Here is a 24962-nt window from a genome sequence, read left to right as displayed (position 1 = left end):
GGACAAAACCTCAGGCAGGAACTTAAATACAAAAACTGAATAGGGTAATGACAAGCAGGAGTGAAACAGACAGTTAACCAATAGGGGAAGGTGCAGGACAACGAGCAATCAGGAAAACACACAAGTGCAGGAACAGGAACAGGCAACAGGTGGAACTAATTAATTCAGGGAACTGAACAGGGAAACTAAGAAGTAACCAAGGAAACGGGGAAACAGAAACTAACACTGGGGAATAACATACAGGTAGAAATACAAGCACATGGACAATGAATTTCACCAAAACCTAATACATGTCAGAAGACACAGGAACTAGAAAAACTCATACAATGAAACACTAGGGAACAAAATACAAAAACAGAGGAGGTGGGATTCGAACACATGACAAAAGGGATGTGCAGGTAGCCACATGCTCAACACGTTGAGCCATGCGGCTGACAAGAAACAGGGGAAACACAAAGACTTACAGGAGAGACAGGATGGCCAGTGATGTCGGCTGGCCGAACAGGGAAGGGACACAAAAGACTGAGAATACAGGAGCTGACCCTGACAGACCGCTCTGGTTAAGTTTCTTCAAGAACGCAATCAGACCGCGATCGAGTTTCTCCAACACACTGAGACCACTTTCTCCGTAAAGTTTCTCCTTGACCGCACTGAGACCACTCAGAGAACCGCTCGTTCTTTTTTAGCAAAAGTTCAGCAGCATAAATATTTTCCAAAACAGAATCTCAGCTTGGTGACGGTTGCTTAAGGGGAGCAGAGCTTCCTGAAGCAGGGACATGCCTTCTGTCGGAAGCTCCCAAACTTCACGTAAAAAAACAAAAAAAAAAAACACATTCAATGAAGTTTCTATTTCTCAAAGAAAGTGCATCTCACAAAAAATTCTTTGTCTGTTCAGGGAGTATAGATTTTTGTAGGGTTTTCTTCCTCTTGTTCTGGGTGAACAGTATCTTAGCCAAGATGATTAATGAAATGCCCGTGTAGTGCGATCCCTCCTCTCAGGTGATATAATACTATAATAATCCCTCACTATATTGCGCTGCACTTTGGAGGCCATTAAAGTAATACTGTACAGGTCTGCAGAACACAAACAGCTCATTTAAAGCATATTGCGGCCTGCGCATCGGGGGACGTGCGCATGTGTGGGGGCCTCAGCACCGTCGTGAGCATGAACAGCAGGGTTTGAAGTCTCCGCTTTTTCATTCCCTTCTCATAACCATCCTGAAATTACACATTTAACGTGACGGCCCCAGCGATGGCCGTAAGAGGCTCATTCGGTGACGCTCGCTCTGACAGTGTCAGCTGTCTTTGTCGTATAACCTGAATGATTTCCTTGCACGGGTGAAAATTTTATTTGCACTGACCCCCCCCCCCCCCCCCGGTGGGTACAAAATATTAATAAAAATAAAATGTGTGATAGAGATGGAAATGAGGAGGTTTCATTTTGCTGTCAGAATACTGATTTTCGAAGGCCTTTTTGCCGTCGGTCAATGTGACCGCTAGCTTCTTCTGTGTTTTCGTGGCAATACAAATTGACCGATCTTGTTTTCCGCGGCGTAATTGACCGGCAGTGGATTGTACCCCAGTCTCACAAACAGACACAGTGCCGTGTGTAATGAACAGCGGCAATGCATCGAACCAGACCCGCATCTTTACTTCACAAATTGCCATGTCTTCACACCTCTGTCATGGTAGAGCTTCTAAGAGGCGTCCTTCAATCTTGGAGTTCAGGGCCTGTGTTTCGGAGGACAGAGCGAGGAGGAAGGGGCAGAGAGATATCATTGCCCCCACCTCAAACTCATCAATGACACACTCTGCATAATTAATGCCAGCTCACATGGACATGCAACTGTGCAAGGTAAGTGTGTAAGGTGTCACGGGCATGGCTACAAGCCGTTATCGTGGGCAGAGTGAGAGGCAGCCTTTACGGCAGAGTGAGAGGCAGCCTTTACGGCTGATTAAGATGCTGGCATTTCAGAGGCACTGCTCATTACAGAGTCGCTCTGTTACCCGGCGCAGGCATGCGGCTCATAATATTCCGATATATTTATGCGGTTAATGAGAAATACAGGATCCCTGGCCCTGCGTGTCAATTATGGATGAACTAATTCTCTTTGTTAGAGTCGATTTTTTAAGCTTGCAAACAAAATGTACTTTGTTTTACATGACATTGTGCATCAGACGCCTTTCTGACACGCCTGCCTGCCTTTCTGGAAGCTGGAAGACTCTATATCACAGGGAATGAAACACCAGCATGATCCAGGTGGCAAGTATCTGTGCTGACTCTGCACTTAGGTTGCCTCTAACTGTAATTAATGCATTAATGAATTATTAATTAATTCAATCGTTACAGCCAGGTGGACAATTAACGCACGCTGACCACGGGTGCGACATCAGTGACTGCATACCCTAATGTGTGTCTTCTATGTTTGTTTAGGGCAGCAGACAGCAATATTCCGCTAACACATTTACTTTCGTGGAGGGGGGGTCGGTTGCGTGGATAAGCTCATGCTCCTGTGCAGTGTGCCTGTGATGTAACCGTGACGGATGCAGTCATGCCTGCGTCTCTCAGGGGGGGCTGTGCTTCAAATCGCACAGGTGCCGCCGTGCTTTTGAGCAGCCGTGCGAGTGTTCTTACAGGTGTGTGCGGGGGGGGCTGCTCTGCTCTAACGACGAGACTTAATTTAAAACCAGCCAGCAGGAATCATCTAGAAATGTGACACAGTGAGAACGTGGCACAGGGCATTGGAGGCGAGGGTGGTGGGGGGGGTGGTTGTCTGAAATAATATATACGCTGTGGTTTTTAAAAAATCATCTATTTATTCATTCCCGCGGTGCACTGAACACCCCAGACAGAGGAAGAGTGGATTTTCTGCAAGACAACGCTGGAGCGTAATCGAGGTGGACACAGAAGGCGGAAGGTTCAGGATGTCACTGTGGTTTCGGACGTACTCCGACGTGGGGGATGAAGGGGAATATTCAGTGTCGCTTCCTTAAAGATGCTCACCTTGGCCAGTGGGATGCAAGGGCACGTTTCCAAGGAGTGTGTGGCTGTGAGGGGAGCAGGAGGCCCTGAAGGCAGCCGGAGCCGGGCCTGCACATGAAAACCAAGGCCCCTGTATTATTTGTCATCCTGAATGTGCTGCTCTGTCATTATTGTTTTTTCTTTTATTTTAATACTTAGCGACGTCCAATATCGTGCGGGCTACATTCGCTCAAGGTCGTCCGGAAATTTTTTTGAAATAACATTAGTGCTCGTTAGCCTCTCCCGTTGATGGAAAGGCCTGGGAAAATGGGGCGCCAGGTGTCGTCCTCGGGAACAGAGGCGCGCCTTGTGAGGACCCGGCTCGCTGCCAGGCCGCCACGCAAACTCCCAGGGAGATTCGCTGCTCGTATCTCACTCCCAAAGATACCAGGATGCCGTTTATATGGCTGCCTCCAGCCCTCGCCCGGATACATTATCAATTTTGCTGCTTCTTGTTCTTTTTGTCCCATGATTTAGAAGATGGAACGAATAAGTGTGAGACCTACAGGGGGCGACCTGGAGATACAGATCATGGTAAATTCTGTATCGTTGGTTCTGACAGCAGTATGGCAACTTGGAGTTTCTGTGTGTGTGTGTCTGGGATGGTGGTGTTTCCACCCGGGGTGCCACCAAGAGCCCTCAATGAGAGGCAGCAACCATCAAACTGGCATGCAGCTTCTCGAAGTCTAAATGATCTTCCTGCCATCATTAAATGATGCAAAATCACCTCTCGCGCACCAACTCAGGCTTATCCAGAGCAATATGGCATTTATCTATCCAAAGATAGGTCACAGTCACCCTATCCCAGAATGCACTGGGGCATCAAGCTGTGTATCACATTCTGCCTATTAATAAGCTATGATATGGGTCCAGGGGGGTTATGGAAGGGAGGGCAAAAGGAAATAAACGTCTGACATTCCTTTCATTATTGTTTGCTATATGTATCAGATCGATTGTCGTGTCATGTTACAGTAATGACTTTTAATCAGGCCAGATTTCTGGTACAGTTTGCACGTTCCCAATACAACATTCACGAAGGGCAAGGGTAGGGGGGAGGCTGGGAAGGCCAGAGTGAGGTAGACAGTCCCCAGATCAGTAGCCAGCGGCTCAGAAGTGGGGCGTGACATGGGGGGGAGGGGCAGTGCCGACATTGGATGGTGTGACGAGGGCCCGTTGCTGGGTGACAGATCATCAGGAAAACTTGCAAGTGCACTCTCTCGCACACACACACACACACACACACTGCCAGATCTGCTTGTTCCAGTTCTGTCCGCTGTCCTGAATCCGTCCCGCTGACCTCCTCCATGACGACGCTGATGGGATCCTCTGCTAATGTGAGCTGAGTGTTTGAGTGCCTCTGCTCCGTCTCCTGCGACTGTGCCTGCCAGCCGCCCCCCCCCCCCCGTTAGTTCAGCCCTGATGACTGTGTCTCTCCCAGCATCCATCTGCACGCTGCCTGGTATGACAGTGGCAAGTGGCTGACGGGCTTCAACGTGACAGTTGTTTGTTTGTTTGGATCCTAGGGGGTGTGTGTTGGGGGCTTTACTCCACAACACTCCAGAACAATGTTCCTAACCTGATCTGCTCCACTAAAAACTCTCTGCAGTCCGAACGTGCGCTCGCTCGACATCCACAGCTGGTCATAACACTTTCACATGAGATGTAAGAGATTGAGGCACGGCGGCTTAGCCATCTATTGTTGAGTTAATATTTTTCAGACACAGATCTTTCCATCAGTTACTAAAAATCGGTCTAATTATGCATTTTCCACATAAGGGAAATGAAAACGTCTCTCTCCCTGTGGGTCTCTTCCCTTAAACATGCGTCCGTGTCCTTCCACACGCGTGACTGGCATCCAGAACTCCCTCGAAAGCCCACTGATGGCCGACCTGTTCAGACCAGGGATCCCGGGACACACAAAGTATCAAGCTCTCATCGCCTTCAGTCTGTATGGGGCCTATTTTTGAAAGATGAAAGGGGAAATCTGAACAAAATTCAATCTGTCCTTTTTTACAAGATAAAAAATATGACGGTGGGTGGTCCAGGATCATTTTTTATATAAAGGAAAGCAACTGTGCTTTATAGAACCACAATAAAAGGTTTAAAAAAAGTCCAGATGACATGCTAAATGCAAATGTTGGGCAAAGTTAACACCATAAATAATGCAGCGTGAGATGGGATTGAATTATATTACTGACTTACAATTAAATACGGCGTTGGAACCCATAGGGGGCAGTATGTGTCACACCAAGCGAAATGGCATTAAAGGACCATAAGGAAACAGCTAAACAGGCCAGCTTCTTATTTAGCATTCCCATCAGTCACTGGGCACTGCGGCCGCAGGGACAGGGAAACCCCGCGCTGCGCATCGCCGCCGTTCGCGGGTGGCTTGAGGACTAGCCGTCAAAGCTGACTCAGGAGTTCCACTTTTTTATCAGAGCTGAAATATACAGAGAGGCTCTTAATGCCCCAAACAGATGGCACAGCGTTACATGAATAAGCCATTAAAGAGCTGATATCCCAGAATTCCCTCGGAGCTGGTGTCAGCGAGGCCTATGGCCACTGAGCATCCTCCAGGACCTTTTCTTCTGGCAGAAACCTACTGATATAGCCTAATCTGCGTCCCTCCCTGCCCCCCCAGCCACTCGCTGCCTAGTAACCGTCCTTCACCCATCCCTGAAATTATTATTACTGCTCTGTTTTTTAGCTAAGGGCTGTGAAACACAATGAGAGCTCTATTTTCAGGCCGCTGGCTGGCACATCTCACCAGGCTTATGCGAGAAGCCTCTCTCCGAGTCACTATCCTTTATGCTCACAGACAGGTGCAACTGTTAATTCACCAGCCGCAACAATTAAATAATTAAGCCGGGAAAAAAAGCCTAATCAGTGTAAGCCACCGCTCTTAGATGAAGCTAACTAATGAGTGTTCAGACCTCTTTCACTTCCCTTTAACAGCATTTCACAATTCCGTATAAACCTCTGATCTCAGTTAAGACGTTTTAAAGCGCTCGTCTTACGTGGAGAGGAATCCTTCAAAATGCCCATCTGCGCGACGATTTACCGAACGAGGCAATGAGGAATTAAGGCCGCAGCACCTCGGAGCTCCTTCTGGAAGCTCATGCCAGTTAAGTGCAATGCCCTATGCCCTCCCCCCTCAATATGTCACGTTTAAATGCCTCACACTTTTATATTCTATATTTATCGCTGTTTCTTGTACTATGACCTACGAGAATGAGGTGCCGTCTCAGTGTGTGACCCATGGGTCACACAGCTGAAGATGACGATTAGAAATACTGCTGCTTGATTTTGAGGGCCAGGTGGCTCTGGGTTCAAGAAGCACACAGTAGCACTGGTGACCTTACGCATTTGGAGACTGGAAGCCGACCCCGTGCTGGTTTCTCGCACCCACCCTCCACACGCTGCTTCTGCCACTTTGTATGATCCCTCCCCATCCTGCTCTCCACCATATCTCTCAGCCTCATGCCTTTATCTCTCTCTTTCCTACCATCTCTCTCTCCACTCTCATGCTCCGATCATTTTTATCCCTCAACCCCACCCTCCCCAGGAAAACGACAACCGCAGCCCCACATGAATGAAGAATGGCGGCTCATTACTTAAAATATATAATAATTACTGGAAATAATTGAAAGATGCAGTTGACACAGCTGCTGATTTGTGGATGGGGGGCTTCATTATGGCTATAACACTCCAGACCTGCTGAGAGACTCTTAGCGTGGTGTGTTAACCGATTTATGTTGGCCACATGGCGGTGGTGGGGGGGGGGGCTTGCTCCACTACTTTGAGTAACAGCAAGAGGCAGGGAAACACATTCGAGGTGCACCATCGTGAAGATCTCTCGGAAGGAGGGAGGTAGGTTATACTTCCTGTCTTTTTCGTCTTCTGTGAGTACATCAATGCTGAGTCCTTGGTGCTGACGAGCAGCAAAGCAGCAAATAGCCTTCCAGCTTGCTTGTCCCCCCCCCCCCCACCGTTCCCTCTCCCTCCAGTCCCCGGTTCTGTCGGCTCACCGCAAGATATAAATGAAGAATGGTTCTGGCCGCCATCGTCGTGTTTGACTCATCTTCGGCGGCCATGGAATCAGCTGATAACAGCCTGATTGGCAGATGGACACTGCAGGGGAGTCATTCAGAGGTAACTGTGCTGGGAGAGTTTCCTCGTTGGCACGTCGGCACATGGTCCAACCGCCCAGTCGTCCTTTCCAGATACAAGGTCATTTGTCCACTTCAAGTTGAAGCAATTAGGTTTGAGTTGAGGTCAACATGCGTCAAATCAGTAAAGAGTACTCTTACGGTTGGGGCCAATATAAGTGCAGGGTCCTTTTAAGGATGGGGCCAAGATTTTCTTAACTGAATGAGGTGGGTTTAAACTGTTCAGAATAAGTGATGATAGAATCCTACACCAGTGGGGCTAAACAGATTCATTAGCTGATTTATATAAACTTGGTGTGGTCGTTGTAGCAGGCAGAAACAGGCACCTGGACCAGTGGAACCTTTACGGTTATCTATTTCCTGTTAGTATGCTGCTATTTGATGGCGGCCTTCACTCAGAGAAGGTTACTGATATCGCCTGATTCATTGCCCGTCCTGTCGGCCATGTGCCGTGTGCTTATCTGTGACGCCTCTGGTGACAAACACGGCCTCTCTTCCCTGTGGCCCGTCGAAGGACAGCAGGAGGCAGGAGAATTACAGGCTTGTAAATCTTTACCGCTTGTTTCTTTCTCTGGCCTGGGCATGCCGGGAGGGCCGGAGCAGTTTGGAGTGCTGCCCTTCGGTCTCCACAACAAATGGTGCACCCGCTATAGGCCGTCCCAGGAAAAGAGCGGTTCTCTTCCTCCTCCGACTGAAGAGTTGATCTACGGCTCTGGTTCTACCATCCGACATTCATCTGGGGATTAATGGAGCGGATCGAGGAAAACAGGCAGTTCATTCCATCCCTCCTGCCAAACAGATGTAGGTACCACAAGGTTCGGCTCAGCACCCAGAGAGGGAGAGGCGTGGACGGCAGCTCTGCCCGCAGGATGGCTACACTCCCCACCCCCCCACCTTGCACTATGACTTCATCTCCGAAAAACCCCATAGCGACAGCCACTGTGGATATGGTCATGTGACATCATCCTCAGGCACTAATTAAAAACAGAAGTGTGGCCCAAGAAACGCTGACGCTAATTAGCGGAAGGAGCCACAGGTCGTGTGGGATGTTTGGCGGCTTGCGGAAGGAGGCGGCAGCACGTGGTGGGAACACTGTGGAGCGGTGGTGCAGGTTGGCGCGCATTTACCGGCGCGCTCCGTTACGAATAATTAAAGCGCTAATGCCATTCTTAAGGGCCGGGATGAAAAATGAAGCTCAGCCTGGCCGTCGTAATTGGATTATGGACTGAGACAGAGACAGACATCACTGGTGAAGCGGAGAGGTGGCTGCTGGGAAGCCTGCGGAGAGTTGAGTCATAGTCAGACCCCCCTTCACAGTCAGAATGAGCAGAGCACCACTGGGGGATTATAGGGAGGGCTGGGGGAGGGGGGGTGGTGATAGCTGGGAGCAACTGACATCAGCCAGTCCTGTCGCCCCCCCGTCTGCTGGGTTTTTTGGAAGCTTTTGTTCAGATGGCTGCTCTACGGGGGCCCCTAGGCGCAATGCTGAGTTTCCCTTGCACTCCCCTCAGTGCCCCCTCATCCTGGGATCCTGTGCAGACCCAGCACCGTGACTCTTCAGGGTCATGACCCCGCAGGTCAGTGACATCATCACTAGATGGTAAAAGAAAGTTAGCGGGAAGGGAAGCTGTTAATGCCGCTGCCTGGTTGCATATCGAGACGGTCCTCTAACTTACCAGCGGCGGTGTGCTGTGGGCTTGCTGCCCACTCTCTGCATCGTATCTCTGCTGCACAGGGTCCATATGGAGATTCTCCCTTCACTCAAATCCATGAGCATGACTGGCACGTCCCCTCCACCCCCAGCAGATCTATGAGCCCAGACGGTGGTTTATGGAGTCTCACTCCTGTACCCCCCCTCCCCCCACCCTTTACAGCAGTAAAAACTACCGAAATAACAGCATCAGTGCCAGTGTGTGGCGAAGCCTCCCGGAGAAAGTGGCTCCTGATCGCGTTCCGGCACAGATCGCGTTGCTCACGCCGCTGGTGACTGTACACAATACATCATACATCACTCCCCGCCCGTTAGGAGGAGGGCGACAGACCGTACCTCTCCATCTGTGTACGTGAGTGTGCGTGCGAGCCAGCGCGAACGTGTGTGGTTAGCATAACGTTACATCATCCCGCCTGGATCCTGTCTCCTCAGAGGTCTCTCCGGACACAGAGGGAAGCTGGATCGGAATTTCTTTTCCACCAGAGCTGGGTGAGAGTGGGAAAAGAGAGCAAGAACGGTGCCGTAATTTACGCTTTCCATGTCAAGCCAGCTAGGTGTTTTTCTCCTGGCTCCAGGTGGGGAGTCTTTCTTCCTCTGCCTTCTGCATTTTTCATATAAAATGTTTAAATCTCGTAATACGAGCCGTCTCTGGCCCAGCCGTAACGGGAGATTTCAGGAGGCTATCTGTGAGGCCATAAGGATATCCTGTACAAGCATGTCTGGGACGACTACGAAACAAACAAACAAACGTGAGCGAGGCATTGGGGCAACGTCCCAGCAAAGTCACCCGAGTGCCGTTTGTGTTCCTCATGCTCCCCGCCTGCTCTGAAGCTCGTTTTCGCTTCCTGTCCTCCTCTGTTCCTCTTCTTTCCTTTCTTCTTCTCCTCCATCTCTCCCACGCTCAGCCGGCAGACCCAGCTGTGGCATTAATTTCGATTCCGTATCAAAGGAGCGGAGCACAACAGGGAAGCGGATTCTATGAATTTTTACTGATTGATCAATGTCCTGGAGGGGGAGGGGGAACTGACTGTGCTGCATGTGACTCCATACCTATATTAACCTTCCCGGGGGCCTGTGGGGGGGTTGGCGGGCTTTCTGGCGCCAAGTAATCTCCTTCGGCCTGGAGACTGTGTCGGGAACAGTGGAGATGTGGCTGTCGTGACGCCGGGGGCTGCCGCTGTGTTGCCATGGTGCCCAGAGCCCCCGAAAGCGGCTACGGCTCATCCACCAAAACCCCACATTCTGTACTTCTGTGTATTTCATTTGAGTTCCCCACCATGGCTTGCAGTGACAGCCTCCAGCCTTTAGGGGGTGCATTTGTCAACCCCGTCAGGTTTGTCAGCCCTGACTGACTTATCCCTCACAGAGAATCCAGGGGGTTTTCCATAATACTGACCTTAACCGTTACAAACTGCCGGGAGGGCCAGAGCAGTTTGGAGTGCTGCCCTTCGGTCTCCACATGAAACTGTCCCTCGATCATTATAATGCCCTTCAGTGACTGCTTACAAACGTGCGTGTCCATTTCCTATGGCTGAATAGTGGGCCAGACAGATGCTGATGTGTGAAGTGCGAGTGTGGCGTCAGCTGTTCACATGGGTTTTAAGACTCACCAAGGCGCCAAGGGTTCAAAAGAGGTCAATCAGTTCACTGGGGCAAACGTGTGCATTGGCGCGGTAGCGAACGCCTGGGCTAACGAAACCTGTCAGTCGCAGCTGAGCAGAGCGGGGCAGCACCAGGCTGACAGGGGCGTTTAGGACCACGGAGGTTTATCGCCACCAGGGAGGTGCTGCTGCTTTGGATGTGGGGTAATGAAATCTGATCTGTGGCAACGGTATGCCAAGGATTTAAGAGAAGGAAGAAAAAACGGCAGGGCAGGAAAGAGGGTCGGGCCAGGCTGGAGCTACCCCACCAGTGGCCGAAAAAGCAGTGACCCACCCAATCGATTCCACCCTGACATTCAGGGGAAGTTAAAAGAAGCCACATAAAATAACAAGCTTCCCAGAATTCTATGAAGATGGAGTGGTCCTGACGCTCGTGCTCTCGCTCCTCCGCATCCCGAGCAGCATTTTCAGTGTGGTTCAGTTCCAAGGCCTCGGGGCTGGGGAATCACTCCTACATGCAGAAACAGTGAAACAGTTTTGGATTCAAGCATCTTGTAGCCTCCTGATTCATAACCAGTGTGGTTCTTGTCACCCTTCATTTTTGTTCTACGGTATGATGTGCCATCGCCTCTCAACACTGGCTGCCACATCTGTGCCGGAACCATGCAGATTCCTAGGAAGGACCAAAAGCCATCCAAAGTGGCATCAGGTACAGAAACCTTTGATCGTTTCCAGATGATTCACCTTTCTCCCAAAATCCCCAGGGATACGTGTGTCTCTAAATCATACTATCAAAATGAATGGCTTTGTGACCGGATGACTGCGACGCTGTGAGTAAATGAGCCTCTTAGTTGAAGGTTCTGCAGTTTTACCTGCCCGTAGGGGCAGATAGCAACAGCTGGAGTACCCTGTCAAGCTCCCTAGAGCGAGTGCCGTCCTGGGATACCAGCAGATACCTTCAGGTCAAACACACCTAGGGGATTCTGGGAAGGTGGGAATACGGGTCGGGTCTCTACCTGGCATATGGGTCTGGTACAGATAGCTGGGTTTGAGTCTGGGTTTTACTGGATGAATGAAGTGACACTCATGCAAGTAGAATTAGGAGTCAGACTAGGGTAAAGACTGTCGGACAGCTGACTCAGTCACCTGACTCAGTCATCTAAGTAGGGATTGTCAACCTGTCCTTGCACAGAAAAATGCATTCATGGCAAGATTTGTTTGTGTCCGTGGCAAAATGTATTGATTTAGAAAAAAAAAAAACTATGTAGGCTGTGTTTTTAAATTCCATGTCCGTGGTAAAAATTGCTTTTTGATCAAAACGTCCATCAGAATTTGCCTTGGTGTTGACCGCTACTCCTGAGAGACTGCCAGAAAGAGGGGCGCCACCTGCTGGTCCATCTCCCAAAGCACGGCCTTTACTTTATGCACTCTAATGCTTGATGTAGAGCAGCACGATTAGGGAGTGTCTCCTCCAGGAGGATTCGGTTCAGTTTAAACTGCAGGGAGATCAGAGGCTGTTTGATCTGCTATCTGTGAAGAGACAAATTGGGGGCTCTCTGGATTAACTCAGTAAGCCAGCTGCTCAGACAAACTTGGAGCCTTCCGGAACCTTCTCTGAAGCACACACACACCTTCTAATTACACTGGGCCCTTCAACACTGCGCTATTCCAGCTCTGCAAGATGTTCACTGTTCGCTTCATATTTTAGGCAACACCTTCGTGAACAGCCATGTTTTAACTGTGGTAAAACAGGATAGCAAGTGATTCGGTTTAGGAGCTAATTACATACTCAGGATTCCTGAAAGTAATTGGTTGCTAACTTTACACCCCTTGTTACAACCCTGTATTTACATTTATTGATTTATCTGATACTTTTTCCCAAAGCAGCGTACAACAGAGGGAAAGGGTACAATTTATGCATGATCCCTGAGATCTGAACCCACAATCTTCAAAATGCTAGCACAATGCTCTACGTATTGAGGTACATGGGATGGACTAGGAGCTGAAGAGAAGGCCGGCAATACCAGGCCTGCGCTGACTGGGCAGGTCTCAGATCAGTGTGAGACAGCATTGAGAGCAGCCTGGATGAGTTTATCTCCCAGCCGTGAGGTCGGAGCTCCTGATGGAAGCCCCTGGCTAATCTACCTAGTGGCAGGCAGGGAGGGGGCCGCTGGGGGCTTCATGAGCCTGACATGCCGGACCCGCTCAGTGCCCAATATTACGGAGGAAACCACAAGATGGGATAGCATTTCCCAGACCTCATCTTATTACCGTCGTCTGAGGAACGGAGGCTCATCCTCACCCCGGTGCAGTGTCCTCAGAGAGGATGTACACAATGCTTTCATACATGTGGCTGCCGGGGCGGTTGGGCTGCACTGCACTGGGGGGTGGGGGGGGGACTGTTCACAATGCCGGGTCTCTTATGTCAATATGAGGAGATATTTCTCTGCTGTAATCTTCAGTCATGCAGCTGTACAGCCTGACACTCACAGTGTTCGATTAGACAGAGGTTACTGCATGTCTGGGGGCAGGTTAGGCCTCAGTGCCTGTGATCGGAAGGTTGCCGGTTTGAATCCCACGTTCAGCACAATAGTAACATCTCTGTTAGGCCCTTCATCAAGGCCCTTAACCTCCCAAAAAGATCCAGGAGTGCTGGATATATGGCTGACCCTGTGCTCAGACCCCAAGCTGCACTCAGCTGTATATGTGTGTGTCTGTCTCAAAGCAAAGCATGATGGGATATTTGAAGAGAAGCATTCCAATGATCCTGTGCTCTTGTACAAATGGCAAATAAAGCACCTTTTTTCGTTTCCTTTCTGGGGGTGGGGGGTGTTTCAGTTCTGCTGAGTTCTAGAAATTTCTTCCCCAATGATCCTAACCCACCACCTTGATGAAGCTTTCTTGACTGGCATTGACGGAGCCCGACCCGGACGGCTTCATCGGTGCAGTGGCGATCCCCCCCGCTCTGCGATTCCGCGGCCGAGCGCCCTCTGTCCCTCACCTGCCAGCTGCGAGCCGCAGATAACATTCGCCCGCGTGCCGTGTCCCCGCACCGAGGACCGTCCGTCATCTGAGGCCACCGCGCGGACACATCACACAGGACGATCACAAAAGGGCAGCCAGCCGACACAGAAGGGCGACGAAACTCCCACACGCCGCACCTTTGAGGATCACGCGTAGCCAGCGGCGAGCCTGCAACATCATTTAAGAAAAATAAACGTTATACTCCTTAATCTTCACATTTATATGGGGATAAACTTTGCTTTTTATTAACTTTAACACCCTAGTCAGTAAAAAATCCATTACCATAACCTACCAAGCAATTAACCTAGACTATATATTTTCAAATGTTCTATTAATGCAACACTTAATTGGAAACAATTTACCTTCCTAACTCAATTAACCTTTCTTTATATACACACGTTTCATATCAGTGTTAATTGCCTTTAAAAACTCAAGGTTGAAAACATATGTCACAACCATTAAATATATTTGAAATGAAATTAGCTTTATAATCAAAACACAGATATTTCTATGCCTTGTTTAGTGATTGCTTTTATTATAGAAAAAAATGTCTTTTAATGTGCCACTGCGATGGAATTTCTTTTCCCAGCATCTTGCCATGAATTGGATTAAAATGTGCATTCTGAACAGTTTCTACATTTAATTACAGCCGCTTTTCTCTACGCCACTAAGGAAATAAAGAAATGCTTTGAATTGGGGGTGAAAGTCTGAGTTCCTGAGATTGACCCTGAAGGAGGTCTGGTTGCGGGAGCTACGGTTACCCAGAAGGCAATGTGCAGGAAAGCACTGGCATGATCCTCCCCCCCCCAGTCATCTGTCGCTCATTCGGCCAAGAATGTCGTCAGAGTGGCACGTGGTGATGACATAAGCCCCGTGAGCTGGGACGCGGCGGGAAGCATAAGCTGTTCCTCTGTGATATCATGCTTATTTATACATATACAAACCAAAGGGCAGATAGAGGAAACTCAGTAAGGCCCGCTCTCTCCGGAGTCCCAGGCTGCAGTCCAGCAACATACGCTCTGATATGCTCTTACATAACCCCAGCCTCTACCCAGGGGGCGGGGGTGGGGGGGTGTCATTTTCATTTGCACGGGGCCACCAATCTCTCACTCGCAGCCGACACTCTGCAGACTGGTGACACGCGTCGAAAATAAAGGCGTCATCACGGGTTATGTAGCACAATTACTATGACAACAGAAATAATAACTATAATCATATAATAATATAATAATAAATATTGGTAATAAATGTGTAAGTAAGAGGTGACAAGCTGGGACAGGCTGTGAATCAGCCCTGGGTGTCAAGCCCAGCATATCCTGTGCGGGGCCAAGTTTGTCACTTCTGGGGCCCCATTCAAAAAGTCATGCCCTCCACCCCTCCTCCAGATGCTTCAAAAACTAAGCAAATAGCTAGAAAATAGCCTCAGAAGACCATAGCTGGCTAGCATCTCCTAAATGAGGAATGCACTTGTTTCATATTTAGAGTAGTGGCGGTTTGTCACCAACAGGGGGCCCCCAAGGCACAGGGGCCCCATGCAAATGTGTGGTGGTATATGCTGGTGAGCCGGCTTCTTCCTTCCAGAGGGAATCCGGAACGGAGAGGCGTGTAAGCCATGGTGCCAGTGCCTGGCCGGCAGTGCGTGGGAGGCAGCTTTCTCTGGAACGTTCCGCCTCGGGGATAGTCTCCGTCGCCCACCAGGCCGGAGCCCCGTGGGGCGGGCATATGCTGCGCCTGGCGGCGTCTCACAGCAACACGGCGACCGAGACTCCCGGCGTGTCCATTTGCCGTGGAGGGGAGAGGCGGGATTAAGCCGGGGGGGCGGAGCAGACGTGCGTGGGTGGGGAGGGATTGCCCCCTCTCTAGTGCAGCTCCCATAACATCTCACAACCCCCCCCCCCCCTCCATCGTAGCAGGGGGGTGGGGGGGTCACAAGGTTAGTCAGTCGTGGCGATTAGTGAGCTGGGCGGATGTCAGCTGGGGTGCCAGAGGGAACCGGATGTTGGTGATGGATCGGGGAGGCGGCTCCGGTTTCATTACAGCCTCTCAGCTATGGCACCCTTAATGAAAATGTGAAAAGTGATGGTGAGTCATGTGACCATCCCTCGATGTCCCTGCGCACACGGCAGGGATCCCCGATTACGGCCAGCAGCACTGATCAGTCTCCCCCTGGATCCTTAGCTGAGCAAATTAACCAGCAAAAAAACTATATATAAAGTTATTTTTCTTCACTAGGGTTGTCGCTGATGATGGAAATAATAAAGTTTCAGTTCTCTCACCTCCTGTTTTCTGGGGTTGATGATCTGATATGCTGGATTGTTCTAGTTTACAGAGCTAAAATCAATACGGGGACTTACAGGTCAGTTGAACTTTTTTTACAAATAATTTCCATCCTGTAATATGTTTATGTGACTGACCTGTCCTTTATGAGGCTTTCTTACGTGAGGATGCTGCAGTCACTGTTATGCTCTCACGTTATACTTTATTCCAAAGCAGCGTACAGGTTTATCCTGGTGGATATTTTACCTGAGATTGAACCGACCACCTGCTGGCTTGTATGGGCTGAAATGCCCCATTGTGTGTGTTGCTCAAGGGCCCCCAGTTTTATGAGTACTCTGCCAGTCCACGGGATTCAAACCCACACCCTTCCGGACATTAGAACAGATTGCAGACCCACTGAGCTGCTCACCGGCCCTACATGCCCCGTCTCTGCCCCTACTCCAGTGCCCCCCCCACCCCCCCACCATTCTGCCACCGAGCAGCACTGCCACTATCACACCAGGTACGTCTTTGTGAGTCACAAACAACAGACTCTACCATGGTGGACAATCCCCCAATCGATGACCGGCTCTGGGCTTCCAGTGGAGGGTGCCGCGTTGCGGAGGTGGGGGGGGGTTTGGGGGCGGCTGCTCCAGGGAATCGCATGGTGTAAATTGCACACCTCCATCTAAACATCGACCTCACTTCCCACAATACAGGGACTGAGGTGCCAGGAGCGGGAAGGCCCCCCCCCACGCCTACACACACCCCCCACTCCGCGATGGCTTTGCTCGCCGGCCATCCCATCTGTCTTCATTCATTAGGGCAGATACATTTCTTGGGTGTGTAACGCGCTCGTGTCACGCTGTGCTGCACTGTGTAATTAGGCATCGTCTGCAAACCGGGTCCCCATCCTGCCTTTGGGTTTATGCCGGAGTTTCTGTCATTATTATTTTGGAAGGAAAGATAGTGATCCAAGGAGAGATGAGATTCCCACACTGGTGAGGGAGCACACACCTTTATTAAAATAGCGATTTCCACAGCTCAGGCGCATGGTGTGAGTGACCAAGCGAGCCTTTGTTAAGGATAAGGATATTACCCCAGAGTCTCCGACAATATCGACCAACACAGGAAAATATCACAGCCTTCCAAAATCCATGCTGAGCAGACCCGCTTCCAGAAGCTGGGCGTTCCCGATTCCGTGGCGGGAATCAGTGGACGTCTGCAGACTTGTTCTCCATGACAACAAACGGCCACATCTCTCTGCCGTCGGTAATTCACGGGTCCCTTAAATCCGCATTCCGATAGGATGATAGTCATCCTTCCTAAAAACATTTATCCATCTTAAAAACAGCATCAAATATCTGGTCGTCTTTCATGCTGATTGTGGGAGTTTGTTCCATTCCTTTTTCGTCATTCCTTCGCTAATTATCTTAATTAAACATCTTAATTTGCTTCAACAAATAACAGTGTGAAGGGGGAAAAAATGTGTTTCATCTCAGAGCCAAAAAGCGTTGCATCTCCAGACAGGACTGCAGCGGCTCGATTAATATTCGCAGCAGATGCGAGCGCGGAGCCTTGCGGACGGTTTGGGAATGACGCGCGTTCTTGTGGGGGATGTGGAGCTTTTTCCACGCAGGGTTTTACGCTTGTTAGGGGGCAGGGATTGGATGGGGCCTCCTCATCCACACGCTCCTTTACGGGAGAACCAGGCTGACTCACACAAGCTCTCCCAGTCCCGAGAAACGGATTCCGGAATAACTGACGGCAGACACGCCGAAGGGACGCGAAAGCACAACATATGTGACCTTCAGTCGTACCCTTTCTCTCTCTGCCATCCCAGAGAGAAGCAGATTTCCAGTAAGTGAGAAACATATTTGCAGTCAGGGTCCTGGCATTGCCGGCCGGCACTCCGGCGCCCCCTGGAGGAGCGGCAGATTGAGACAGCAGGGAGGCAGCCCGCCAAGCTGATGTCCTCCTCAGCGAGTGTCAGTCCTCCTGCCCAACACTATGAGAGTGGGAACCCCACAACTGACGCTCCAGTTTAGAGGCGGCATTCTCTGATTGGCTACCTCATCATTGTGACCCATCATTATTGGGCATTCCGGAATGATTGTGAAGCCATTGGTGGGGGGGGCATTTTATTTCATAACATTACATTGAGATCTGCAGGATCGCCCCCCAACAGACCTGCCGTGTCGAATGAGAGTCTTGCAGATTTATAGCTACGGTTTAATTCTGCTATAAAATTTCGCCATATAAATTGTCAGGATGAATTAATACAATAAATGCATTCACTGGTATACGAGCACATGTTCTGGTTTCGGCCTGCCGGTTGGGGGTCTCTGTTTAAGAGGAATGTCTTTGCTAAACAGCGGAGTTTGGGAGCTGATAATTAAACTTAATGACAGTCACCAGCAGCAGCCAGCAAACTGGCACAAACACAGACTTTAAATGCTGAGTGCTGTGATACAATGCAGGAACATTATCAGTGCATGCAGTCGCAGTTTTCACTCACAAGGATTTAATCCTTTATCACATTTTAAAATACATTGAATGTTAGGAGCAAAAAAAACATCCAAGGTCTTTGAAGAATTATCCCCTGCGAATAGAACTTTGATTGTGTCATTTTTCTCTCAGCTATTTAAAAAAATTATGTTATAATACATATAATCCGTTCCTTTACATGTTCAATATCTCACAAATGTAGTGCTAAGACAAATTAACATCCTAAAATCTGGATCACCAGTCCTCACAAAAGGGGTGAAGTGCTTATTTCAGTGTTTGAACTGCCATTTATTTCAGGATTTGGCGAAAGGTTTCGCTGCTTTTTTGGAGACGTGCTCCTTTTCCGTCTCGATGACATATTTTCATCCAGCCATCCTCTCCCTGGTGACAGTCCCCTGTTCAGGTTACTTCTCCGCAATGCTGCTGTAAGTGGCTTCGAAAAAAAACCCTCACGGATTACTAACCTACTTCCACAAGCTGAACTCTTTTGAGAATAACCCTAAACAATGCCAACCTACTTTTGTTTTTTTTTGCTTGAAAAGAAATCAGTTACTTGAAATGTAGGGCTACGTCTTCATTGATAAGCATCGGCACACGCATGCAGAGCTATGATAAGCTAATAATTAGCGTCATGCTAAATTGGGTTAGTCCTTAGCCTTCTGAGGGGGTCTCACGTGAAAAGGCGGTTTTATGACGTACGGCATTAGCTGAACATTCCCGATCGATAGGAGGCTTTGCTCCCTTCATGCCTGCCGTTGCAAAGGGACGCAGAGGGTCTACATTCCTCTAACAGTGGACTACCGTGCAATGACCGTGTGGAATGATCAAAGCCACCAGAAGAGGTCATCACAAGTTGACCCCCCCCTCCTTAAATGTAACACAGATAAAAGGTAGGGGGCGCTCATGGCAGACAGGGGCAATGGAATGACAGGACAGCATATTGGATGTGGGACGGAAGCAGGGGCATGTTCGTTTCCTTTGAGGTTCCACTCAAAAAGTCAGCTCCTTTACTAGCTGCCACCATTACTGATCTACGCAGCGGGATATTCACAGGCTTCCTGCTCTACTCTGATTGGTTGCTGCCATCAATGAAGGATTAGACCAATGGTGTTCCCCAAAAAGCCTGTACCAGCGATATGGACCTGAGTCACACCAGTGTCACGCGGAGCAGCGTACATGTCAATCACTGTAGACCTACCGTTCCATTCATCCGTTCGTCCTCTAAGTGCTTATCCTGGAAAAGGGTCACAGGTACACAAAACATTTTCATAATATTATTCTCATAATCATAATCATAATGGACGACACTATATGATTATGCCCCTATTTTCAAAGCACTTTTTCAATATATGAGAAACCTCTCTTAGATTTTGGCAGTTAAAAGTTCATGAATCAGGTTGATTTATGCTGGAGATGACCCCCACAACTCGTACCAAATCTCACCTAACTGACAATGACTCTTAAATCACACGTAACCATAGGAGCCTGCTGTATGTACCTGTCCTAAAGTCCTAAAAGTATTCCACTTCTAGAACTTTCCGATGACCTTCGGTTGCAGTGGATAGTGTTAAATTATATGCTTATCCTTGACTCAAGCTATTTTAGCATCAAAGGCTGCATTCCTTCCCCTCCTGCCAGCAGGAAACCTAAAACTCATTGACAGCAATGTCCAGAACAGCGCCACCTTCCTGTCACGCACTGCACGACAAGATGGAGCTGTTGTCCCACTGCCGTGCTCGATTACGAGGTGACATCATGGGGGGGATAAGAAGAGCTCGCTTCTCTGCTGGGATGACGTTAACTGGGGAGTGACAGGAGGTCCAAGGAGTAAAAAGACGTTTGTAGTGTAACACGAAGTCTGTGGAGTAACAGGATGTCAGCGGTGTAACAGGAAGTCCAAGGACTAACAGACGTCTATGGAGTAACAGGACGTCTGTGGAGTAACAGGAAGTCCTTGGGGTAACAGGACATCTGTGGATTAACAGGAAGTCCGCGGAGTAACAGGATGTCTGTGGAGTAACAGGAAGTCCATAGAGTGACAGGAAGTGGAACAGCAGTAGAACTGCGAGCCAGACTTCCATAGCGGCTGTAAGCCAGCTCCCTGTTTACTGTGTACTGCTGTTTAATTGCAGACACACCTGTATTAAAGAGCCATTCTCACAGGCTTCCCCATGGAGTTCCCTGTTCTTCACAGGAGCAGCAGTGAGAAACACCTCCCCTGGGTCAGACCATCCCACATCAGTACCGGCAGTGTAATAAGGTGATATGAAGCTCTGGATGACTATTACTGTGCTGCTCTATCTCTCCCCCAGCACAGCATAATGTATTGCCGCTTGTTTATGTTATAGTCTGCCCTTCTAAGAGCTATTGCTTTAGAATACCCTAATTTACTGTTATCCAATACAGTGCACCCCCTCCCCCTCCCCCCCAGAAGTAATAAATCTGCAACAAGAAATGCCACTTGCTCCACTGGCCCTTATTAGCGGGGGGGGGGGGGCGGTGATACCTCACTGCGCAGGTGAGCCATTTACACGTGATATGTGTACAAACGTGCCCTAACACGTTCTCATTAGGGCCAAGCGCACTGATCAGCACTAGCGGTCACTGTGTAAAAATGCAGTGCCCCCCCCAACCATCCCATGCACATGTCTGCTGCTCTTTTTCTGATCTCTAGGGTCTTGGAACCGTTGCCCCGAACATTCCGGTTCATTTTTGTAAGTGCAAACTAACCGCAACTGATAATTACTGCCAACTCAGTCTGTAAGGTGCTAATTATTAAATTGCCCTGTTCTGGAGTTTCCTACACCCATTGACACAATTAACACAAATGGAATCTATTATGAGACATATTTACCAACAATTTATTATTGTTAATACATACATGTGTATTATATATGGTTTTATATTATTAGCGTAATAAGCACTGATACACCCCCTGCATTTATCGGTAAATATTACGTGTTTGGTATTCATACTGAGGCAAGTCCCTGCCATTTCTCTGGGAAGAACGTTAAAGTAGTCAAACATGACAAAATTCATCCAGAAGTCAGCAATAAGACTGGTCGCTGAGCCAGGCAGCCTTGACGATGTAAACACCATCCTCTCTTTCTTTAATTTAATTTTCTGAAATAAAACGAGTGTTTTGTGCGCTGGCAAGGGCAGGCAACGCTGAGTGCCGCTCGGTCATTATTTCGACACACTGCAGCTGCCGTCTTCTCGCTTTGATGTCCATCCAGGTGCCTTTTTTAAGGTGGCCTCCTCGCACCCTCTCTGGCCCAGACCCGCATCACTGACTGGGAAATGTTTTTGGTAAATATGAAGTGAAAGTTTTCCGTCTAAGTACCAGGTTGAACAGCAGGTTCAACCCCCAGGTGCTATAATCAGAACCCATCTTTTCATAGGTTCCATAAATGTCTCACTGCCTTCTCAATACTACATTTTGCTCTCCGCCGCGCTACCTGAACACACGCGGACACACGTCTGCCTGCTGCCTTGTTACTCTCAGCTGACTTGCTTGGGCATAGACATTCGGCCATCCATACCATACCATATGCTTCATAAGAGGGGCCATAATTCATAGAGAGGCCAACCTTATCGATAGCCAATGATATGTTAGGAATTGTTGAGTGACAGTGGAGGGAATGTTCTGGGAGCCAATCAGCTTTCAGCTGGGGCCAGTGCCCCCGTGGCCCCGCCCCCGTGCTCTCCACACCATACGGAAAGAGCAGCTAGGACTTGTGTGGGAGCCATGACAATGAGATTATCGTATTAGAATTGCAACCCACACCTCAGCTGAACCGATGAGACGCGCATGAATGATGAATGAATCCGTGGCAGAGTTTTGTTCTGCCCTCCACTCCTCGACGCACCGCAGAGAATTATTTAAGCATTTCATCGAGGCTGACGGGTCTGTGTGAGCGATATGGTACATCTCCGTTGGCATTCTGTCACGCCGAAGTGTGCGCCCCTCCTATGCGTGTGCCGGTCAGGCTGGTATCAACTCCGCCGGACTTGCAGTTTGTAAACAGGGCAAATTTAACCATTTGGGTACTTTACAATTGATTGTGTGACTTCAATGTGACTATGCAGGTCCTTGTTTGCAGAATTACACAGGGAAATCAGCTCGGCTGTTCCAGTTAATTTTCAGATATGATTGGCACTGACTGTGCAGCACCTGCAATCCCATCCTGTTTTCCTTCAGATCTGATCAATGCTGAAGATAGGCCATCCTTCCAATGTGACGTCTCCTCGACAGCGTCCTGTTCCGTCTGCTTCCAGTTTCATTCCGAATACCATTCAGATCCCAATCAGACTGTAGAGGAGGTGGGTCTAAGCAATTAGAGGAGACAGGACCAACCAATCAGATGTCTTGGTCCCACCTACTTCAGTTGTTGGACCCACCTCATCTACAATCTGATTGGTTATCTCTCTAAACCAATCATTTTTTGTTCTGCCCTCAGAACATTTCTGTGTAAGTAAAACTCCCACGAGCCCTGGACCATCTTTGAGCAGCGCTTTGATGCAGACACCTCACACTCGCAGACCACAGTGTTTCCTCTGACATCAGAATTTTGTTTTGTTTAAAAGAAAAACTATTAAACAGCGTGAGAAGCAGGCCGGCCATGACAGGGACTCTCCTGCCAGTTTGACCTTTATTACACCTGAAGTGTAGTCTGTAACAAGTGCAGCTTGTCAGGAAGAGGAACCAATCAAGACCCTCACAGCCAATTGAGTGGGAGAGGTAGGCCCACTGTAACACAGAAACAGGTGCCGGTGTCTAGCGGGGGCAGACAGGCCTTGCTGTGCTGTTGTGGCGCGTAGATATTGAAATATGAAAGCGTGTGCGCTTTAAGAGAAGGTTAATGTCGCAGCAGGCGCAGGAGAGGGATAAAAACAGACCGTTGGCCTCTGTCCAAATATTTTATTTGTCATGCTTGCCCTATTTAAGGGCTGGTATAGCCAAACTCGCCAATACTTTTTGGACCTAATTAGTACATTTTCTTTAGGATAAGGGGATATTTTAGTATGTACAAAGTGCATAATTAATCGGCACAGAAGTTAAATGTCTTCTGGGTGTGAGGCATTAATTGCCTTTGCAAATCAAAATATCCAAGTGGTTCTCTCTCTGTCGGCCTGCTGTGGAGGCTGTACCTGAAAGCTGAGACCCGACGTGGGAAAGCAGTTTGATGAACACCTGGTTTCTGCTCTGTGGCCAGGAAAATGACCGGAGGATTGACGGGTCTGTGAAGGTGTCCTGGATGACGACTGTGAGGAAATGCAGAGAAGCATGGTGAGGGTGGGGGGTAAAAACGGTCACTGAAAAAAATTTGGAGTAGGATTTACTTGAAAAAAGCTTGGAAACAATTTTCACTCAGAAAAGACAAGTAAAATTACAAAAATTTGCAAAGTAAAAACCACAACATAACTTAAGAATTAATTAAAGTTTCTTAAAAGTTAAGTTTACTTGGAAATTTCCAGTAAATTTTATTGACGTTTGTTCATAAATATATTATGATTTATTGCACTTTTTTTTACACAAGAGTCCTAGTTACCTTTTTGTTATCATGAGTAATCTTTACTTTAAATATTATATAAATATTACTTAATATAGGGGGCGACATGGTGGTGCAGTGGTTAGCACTGTCGCCTCACACCGCTTTCCCCCCACAGTCCAAAGACATGCTGAGGCTAATTGGGATTACTAAAATTGCCCGTAGGTGTGCATGTGTCAGTGAATGGTGTGTCCAGGGTTGTTCCCTGCCTCGTGCCCGTTGCTTCCGGGTTAGGCTCCGGACCCCACGCGACCCAATAGGATAAAGCGGTTTGGAAAATGGATGGATGGATGGATATTACTTAATATAATTTGCGATGTAGTATTACTACTGATGTTTTCAATAAAAAGAAAAACGTGAGCTGCTTAACTGTAATCTTACATACAACGTTGTGATGAAGCAAATAATAAATAATAAAAAGTTTTCTCTCGCAGCACTACACTACTTAGATAAAACTGCATTACAACGTTCAGTTAACCAGTACAGCATAGTACAAACTTTGCTCTGCATTTGTCACGACGCGTCGCTCCGCTCGCGTCTGGCAAAGTTAATTTCAAAGTTCACTGTACATTGAAGTTCTCCGTAGATTACATGTAAAATACAAGACAATCGACACAGATGCTATTTGCTAATAACTTATGTTTGTGCAAATCGGTTGTTTAGCAAACTCAACTCTGTCAATGCGTTAACTTACAGTCTATGGTTAAATCTTTAACCACCAGGACAGCTTAATAGCTCTATACTTTACTGCAACCGTAACTAAACTGACCAATACATTTTTTTTTTCATAACTTACCGTGTATAAACCTTCTTCGAGAAAAGATCCGTTGGTTTTCTTTGCTTCTGCGCGCCACTTCTGACCCAAGGGAGCATGCGCATAGATTGCCTGGCTTCGTGGAGTAAGCCTTACTTGAGTTTGCCATTTTTGCATTAGTTCATTAATTGACAAAATACAAAGTAAATAATGCTTGGGAATTTCCAATTGAGTTTACTCTATTTGAATACTATGTATTCAAGTGCAATAAATTACATCAAAACCTCAAATAGTTTATTGAATTAAACGTAACATTTTCAAATAAAAAGACAAAATAGAATTTGTTTGTAAAATGTACTTAAATT

General features: G+C 48.3%; 1 long non-coding RNA gene across 6 annotated transcripts in view; it reads right to left on the bottom strand.

Moving 5' to 3' along the window:
- Nucleotides 1-24728, bottom strand: part of LOC140578300 (uncharacterized) — a 74413-nt gene extending 49685 nt beyond the window's left edge. For 2 of the 6 annotated variants that reach the window (XR_011982386.1, XR_011982385.1), the window contains exons 1-3: nucleotides 24640-24728; nucleotides 23443-23556; nucleotides 13505-13695 (exon numbers count right to left, since the gene is read on the bottom strand). This is a non-coding gene — a long non-coding RNA (uncharacterized lncRNA). Of the gene's footprint in view, nucleotides 1-1403; nucleotides 3092-3983; nucleotides 4980-9103; nucleotides 11015-13504; nucleotides 13696-23442; nucleotides 23557-24639 lie in introns of those variants that run through there. The other 4 variants (XR_011982383.1, XR_011982381.1, XR_011982382.1 and 1 more) reach the window with 4 other exon arrangements.
- Between the last annotated feature and the right edge of the window lie 234 nt (nucleotides 24729-24962).

Source organism: Paramormyrops kingsleyae, chromosome 14, assembly GCF_048594095.1.
Source record: "Paramormyrops kingsleyae isolate MSU_618 chromosome 14, PKINGS_0.4, whole genome shotgun sequence".
Classification (NCBI taxonomy): Eukaryota; Metazoa; Chordata; class Actinopteri; order Osteoglossiformes; family Mormyridae; genus Paramormyrops; species Paramormyrops kingsleyae.
Note: the sequence above shows the minus strand (reverse complement) of the source record. Positions and strands in the feature narration are given on the sequence as shown.